We start from the raw sequence: 6,928 nt of genomic DNA on the forward strand, positions 1-6,928 counted from the left end.
TGCTGGAGGCGCTCGAACTGCCTGCGAAGAGCCTCTCGCTGAGTAACTGGGAGAAACTTCTCCAAAAACAACTCTGCAAACTGGTCCCAAGTCAGTAATGGCGACCCTGTTGGTCTGGATAAACAATAATCCCTCCACCAAGTCTTGGCGGATCCTGCTAGTCGAAAGGTGGTGAAGTCGACCCCATTGGTCTCCACAATACCCATAGTCCGAAGAACCTCATGGCAGCTATACAAGAAATCCTGGGGTCCTCTGAAGAAGCACCGCTGAATGTGGTGGTAAAGATCTTAGTGAATCTATCCAGCCTCCACAATGCATCTGCGGACATAGCCGCTCCATCGCCGGTCTGAGTCACAATTCCCGGGTAAACTGCCACAGCTGGCTGAGCCACTGGAACCTGAGTCTAGGGAGCTACCTGCTCCGGAGTACGTGTAGCAGGAGTCTGAACCCCTCCTCCAGCCTGAGAAGTGGCTGGTGCTACTGGAAGCAAACCCGCTCTAGTGACGCTCTCCACAAAGCCTACCAATCTGACCAGAGCGTCCTGAAGAACTGGGGTGGCTATGAACCCCTCTGGTACCTGAGCTGGGCCCACCGGAGCTGCTGGGGCTGGAGCCTCCTCATCATAATCAACATGAGGCTCCACCTCTGGGACTGCTGCTCGGGGCTGAGCTCTGCCCCGGCCTCGGCCTCTGGCACGGCCTCGGCCTCTACCCCTCGCAGGAGCTGCTGCTGGGGGCTCGGGCTGCTGCGCGGTAGAAGAGGAAGCACGTGTCCTCGCCATCTGCGAAAGAACAGAGTGGAAAGACAATCAGTATTTGGGAAACAAATTCGCACGACAAGAAAGAACATAAGTGAAGTTTTCCTAACTCCGTAGCCTCTGAGGGATAAATACAGACGTCTCCGTACCGATCCCTCAGACTCTACTGAGTTTGTCCGTGAGTTGTGAGACCTATGTAACCTAGTGCTCTGCTACCAACTTTGTCACGACCCGAATTTTTCCCACCATCGGGAGTCGTGATGGCGCCTACTAACGGAGCTAGGCAAGCCAAACATTTCAGTATTCCCTGATAACACCTCAACAATATAAATATTACGAGTCATTTAAATAAAAGCGGAAGTCTTAAAAACATAGGTAAATAAAAACCAAAAATGCGAAAGTTTAACAGTTCTCTACCCAAGACTGGTGTCGCTAACTCACGAACTACTAAGGAGTGCTAAAAACAAGTCAGAATAGAAATACATCAATGTTTGTCTCGGTACAATGAAAACAAACAAAAACATAGAAAGGGACTCCGGTCTGCGAACGCCAGCTAGGCTACCTCGTAAGTCCCTGGACTGAAGTCAGCTCCCGATCAATATCCTACTGCTGTGGTCCAAAAGCTGCTCCGGTACCGTGATCTGTGCAAAAGAGCACAGAAGTGTAGCATCAGCACAACCGACCCCATGTGCTGGTAAGTGCCTGGCCTAACCCCGGCGAAGTACTGACGAGGCTAGACAGGACTACCAAACCAACATGTGCAGTTCAATATATATATGCAATAAAAGGAAAGAACAAAGAAATTAAACAGTTAAGAGGGAGAGGAGCATACTATGGGGGAGTACAGTCCAGATATAAAGTCAACAATTTAAGTAAGAAACACGGCAATAATAATAACTAATGAGAGAAGGAAAATCAACAGTTGCACGGCATCAACCTTCGTGCTTTAACCCTCATTCTCACCAAGAGCAACCAAATAAAGTGCACGGCATCACCCTTCGTGCTTTTCCTCACATAACTCTCACATCATGGCACGGAATTCCCCTTCGTGCAAATATCATCAAAAACATGGCACGGAATGACCCTTCGTGCAAATGTAATCAAACATGGCACGGAATGACCCTTCTTGCAAATATAATCAAACATAGCACGGAATGACCCTTCGTGCATTATCACTCTTCCTCACCCAAACAGTAGTCACAACCGAACGGGGCGAGGGGATAACAAATAATATGAAGTGTCCCGGCAAGGGAAATACATAATTAAATAGCTAAATCCCGACAAGGGAGCAACAACAATAACTTCCATATCCCGGCAAGGAAGATAATCAATATACTCAAGCCATCCCGGCAAGGGATTGATCATATCTCTTTCTATTTCTTTCATTTCTTACTCAATAGTCTTTTTTTTTATCGTTCGAGCCAACACTCCAAAGAATTTACAATTCATACTTAATCCTCATACTCTTCACATTGCATAGAATTCATCAATTAACATGGAAGAGTCATAACAATATCAGAATAAGTACAAACAAGGACCTACAGTCATGCTAGACACCGGTGTATAGATACTCGTCACCATGCCTATACACCGTACTCCATATTTAGAAATTAGCAAACAACACCCTAATCCTATTCCCTCAAGCAAAAGTTAGATCAAACACTTACCTCGAATGCTCCAAACACAACTCAATCCTCTAGTATAGCTTTACCCCTCGAATTCACCACCAAACCGCTCGAATCTAATCACAAATTACTTGAATGTATTAACAAATGCTACTTGAATCAATTTGAATGCATGAAAATGAAATTTCCCAAAGTTTTTTCAAAAATTCCCAAAATGCCCCTCGGGCCCATGTGGTCAAAACCCGAGGTTCGAACCAAAACCCGATTACCCATTCCCCCATGAATTCAGATATATAAGTTATTTTGGAATCGGACCTCAAATTGAGGTCCAAAACCCCCAAATTTAGGAACCCTATTACTACCCTAAATTCCCAAATTTCCCCATTAAAATCCTTGGTTTGAAGTTGAAATTATGTTTAAGGATGTTAAGGAGTATAGAAAATCAGTTAGAAATCACTTACCAATCGTTTTGAAGAAGTAGAATCGTTTGGAAAATTGCCTCTTATGTTTTGGGTTTTGAAAAAGTCAAAAATGACTGAAAATCCCGACTTTATATACTGTACTGAAGACCCGGCGCGGACCGCACAAAAATGCCCCTCGGCCGCGCCGAGGAAAGGGTGGAGAAACCACTCTCTGAACCTACCCAGCGCGGACCGCACTGATTTGGTGTGCGGCCGCGCTGGTTGAATTAAATCCCAAGGCCCCTCTCTGAATCTTCCAGCGCGGACCGCGCTGATATGGCACGCGATCGCGCTGGTCGAATTGGGAGTCATTGGCCCTCTGAACCCAGCCACGCGGACCGTGCAAAAGTGCACCGCGGCCACGCGGCTGCCAGCGCGGCCGCCGGAAATGACCGCGCTGGAGGCCTGCAACACCTGGACCTGCAACACCTGATACTTTTAAGCCTAAGACCCCCCGGGACCTACTCAAAACTCACCCGAGCCCTCGGGACTCCAAACCGAACATACATAAAATCTCAAAAACATACTTCGGACTCATTCGTGCGATCAAATTGCCCAATTAACATCATGAATCATCAATTTGGGTCTCAATACCCATGAATTTCTCTCCAATTCCCATAAAACATTAAGTTAAGCTTTTCTAGCTCAAAACACGTCAAATGACGTCCAAATCTAACCAAACTTTACAGCAATTGCTTAAATCATATTTAAGACTTGTGCCGGGAGTCGGAACCAAAATACGAGCCCAACAGCACAGTCTTCTAAACAAATAACACCTTCCAATTCTTTAATTATTTTCGGAAAACAATTTCACACAACAATTCGTTTCTCGGACTTGGGACCTCGGAATTCGATTCCGGGCACACACCCAAGTCCCAAAATTTCCTACGGGCCCTCCGGGACTGTCGAATCACGAGTCCGGGTCCGTTTGTCCAAAACGTTGACCAAAGTCAAACTTAACCAATTCAAAACATCAAATTTATTATCTTACTCACAAATTCACATTTAAACTTTCCGGCTACGCGCCCGGACTGCGCACACAAGTCGAGGCAACCCCCAAGTGAGGTTTTCACGGCCTCGGAAGTACAAGGCGAGTGAGAAATACGGTGATGACCCCTTTGGGTCGTCACAATATCATAGACCTAGGAGCAATTGTTTCAGACATAAATATGAACTCCCACGGCCACTGCCTGAATCGTAGTAATATGAATTTTGAACTCATTAAAGAAAGTAGATCGGACGGACTTACCATCGAATTTCAGCCTTAAAATAATAGTAGAATTGTAGAACCTCAATGCAAGAACATCAGCAGTCATATTATTTATACTTTTTAGACGAACAGTGCTTTTTGAGGAACAAAGTCAAAGTCTTAGCGTGAAGGCAAAATGAATACTCAGTAGTTCCGTGACTGTAAGTAGGAATATCCTTACAACAGGGAGACGGTAAAAGATATATCCATTTTGCCTCACTTAATTCCTTGTATTTTTAATCAATCTTTTTTTTCTTTTGATCCAAAGATTGGATAAGCATTTATCACACAATTGATGCTTCATCTTAATCTTTCACTTATTCTCTACCTTTAACTGCATAGGATCTTGAACATATCCTAATAGCATGCAACAAATATCACGACCATAAAAAGATTTTGAGGAATTTGACAAACTTAAAAGTAAACAAAAATTATGGTGCAAAAATTGACAAAGTTGAAGCTAATATGTTGTATGTTCTTCAGTAAAGTGCGGAAGACCCAAATTTTAACAACTGTAGCATATTATTTTATTGCACAACTCACTGCAAATAACATATGAATATCCCAAGTTCTATGTTAGCGGCTATAAATTGATAAGATACACTTCTCTAAAATGCTTAATGATTCAGAGGGAGACGAAATTTCTACCTTCCTTTTTTTTTTTGGTCGGAAAAATATTGACTCCAGTCTGAATAGATGGCTACTGCTTGGATATTCACATTTGAAAGTTCCCTTTTTGAATCTTTTAAATGATAGCTTTAGCATTATTCTTATTGATAAATTAACACGATACACATTTCATATGCAGGGGCGGATTTACCTTAGCCCAATCCTCGAAAATCTTTACTAATTACTTATATATAATTCAAATGAAAAACCAAGAAACAGATAAAAATAAATAAAGCGACACCACTTGTCACAAAAAGCTCTGTAGCTTAAACGGTCAAAGGCTTAAGAATACTATGTGAGGGCGTGAGTTTGAACTTCCATAGGCCCTGCTTCCGTTAGTTGTGTTTTTTTTATTGGTGTTTTTTAAAATATGATTTATTTATTTATTTATTCACGTCTAATAGTGACACCGCTTACAAAAATTCCTACGTACGCCACGGTTCATATGATGATTTAATTTAGAATGAGAAAGTATGAATGCCCAATGACAACTATAGTGTTCGAAGTGCAAGTATAATTATTGTACAAAGGTGAAATGATTATAGAAGGGAGTGCATGCAACTACGAAGAAAAAAAACCCATGAACATCGATGTAGGACGAAATAACTTTTTAAGAACGTACCACTTGAATTTTATACTAATTTGTCTAATTCTGTTCTTAAATTAGACTTCTACTGGAACACGATTTGCCCCTAAAGTGAAAGAAGAAAAAATTACTGCGTAATTTGGGCACGGCTTAATTCTGGAGTGCCTGTGTTTAAATTATGCAATGGAGGAGCTCATATATCCTAAATGCTTGTTCATTTTACAAGAAGGCGAGACGCAGTTTGCAATAGAGATTAAAAATAAGCAAATCAGAATTAATCTTTCTACCCATGGATGGAATCAGTGAATGCATTGCAACCAACTTCACTTGTGTTTGAACAAAAAAGTATAAACCCTCTAGTCGAATTAATTGCTAGAATTAAAAAAGATAAATCTTAGCTAAACATAATTAATCCCAAATCTAAATATGCACGATGAAGAAGAATAATAATCATGGATAATATTTCTTCATATAATAATTATACATCAATCATATGTGACAAGCTTACATCTTTGACCGATTCATATCATGAACATGGGAGAAATCTTCCCTCAGAGATTCTCTTTGATTCTGCGCCCCCCCCCCCCCTTGGGTTTAGCTACCCTTTTTATATTAACAGCTTCCACATTTATCCAATGGTCTTTGACCAGCATACTTTCTCGATACCACACCCTCTTTCAATTTCTTCACCGCTACACTGGTTCCGCGACGTAAGCTTTCTTACGGTCTGGACCCGACGATGGCCGAGGTGTCCTTTTCCATCTTGCATTCTGGGCACGACTACGACCTGGTCGACCCCATATCGTTCCTATTAGGGATGATTAACCCATGGTCAGACTTTGACCCATACAGTTAGTCCCTCCGTCAGATGGGATCGCTTCTTGGCGAGCTCAACGGACGGACTTTGTTGATTTGTAAGTTAGGAGAAATCTGATCGTGGCGCGTCGAACGAGAACCTTAGGTTAAGGAAGGTGGTATGGCATTTTGATGGTACTATCGAACCGTTATGTCAGTTCGGAACCGAACTATCACGTCTGTTTGCAACGTCATGAATGCCCTTTACGAATTGTTGAGGCCCATGTTTCCTAGGTACCATATTATTTCCCGTGCCTCATCAGTTTTTGATTGGCGGCTCTTGGGTTTCTCGCCTGGGACATTCATGTTCCTATAAATAGGGGTAAAACACCATTCCACCGCCATATTTCCGATTCATCTAAAGAGATTTACAAACCTTTACCTTCTTCAACATTCCCAACTTCTGAGTTCATTCTCTCGTCAGTCAGAACTTGACGCCACCGTCTTCCCTCCTACTTCCTCTTACTCATTTATTCTGATCAATCGAAACAAATGGCTAGCACTTTTTCCCGTGCTGACAGACTTGCAGTTTCGGTGCCAGAAAATGATGCTCCTGCTCTCGGGGGAGTGGAGGTGGCGGAGGATGAAGGGGTTCCAACAGCGGCCGAAATATTGCCCCGTCTGGGAAAGTTATGGACTAATTTCAACAACCCTGCCGGAGAGGAACCGGATCCTGTTCCCTCTATTATGGATGAAGCGGCGATTGCGGAGCTTAAGCCAAATGTG

At 42.8% G+C, this 6,928-nt stretch overlaps 1 long non-coding RNA gene across 1 annotated transcript in view; it reads right to left on the bottom strand.

The window, feature by feature from the left end:
* LOC109230990 overlaps positions 1,360-6,928 on the bottom strand; it is a 9,574-nt gene continuing 4,005 nt past the window's right edge. The window contains exon 3 of the long non-coding RNA XR_002068740.1: positions 1,360-1,398. This is a non-coding gene — a long non-coding RNA (uncharacterized LOC109230990). The remainder of the gene's footprint in view (positions 1,399-6,928) is intronic.

This window comes from Nicotiana attenuata, chromosome 8 (assembly GCF_001879085.1).
Source record: "Nicotiana attenuata strain UT chromosome 8, NIATTr2, whole genome shotgun sequence".
NCBI lineage: Eukaryota > Viridiplantae > Streptophyta > Magnoliopsida > Solanales > Solanaceae > Nicotiana > Nicotiana attenuata.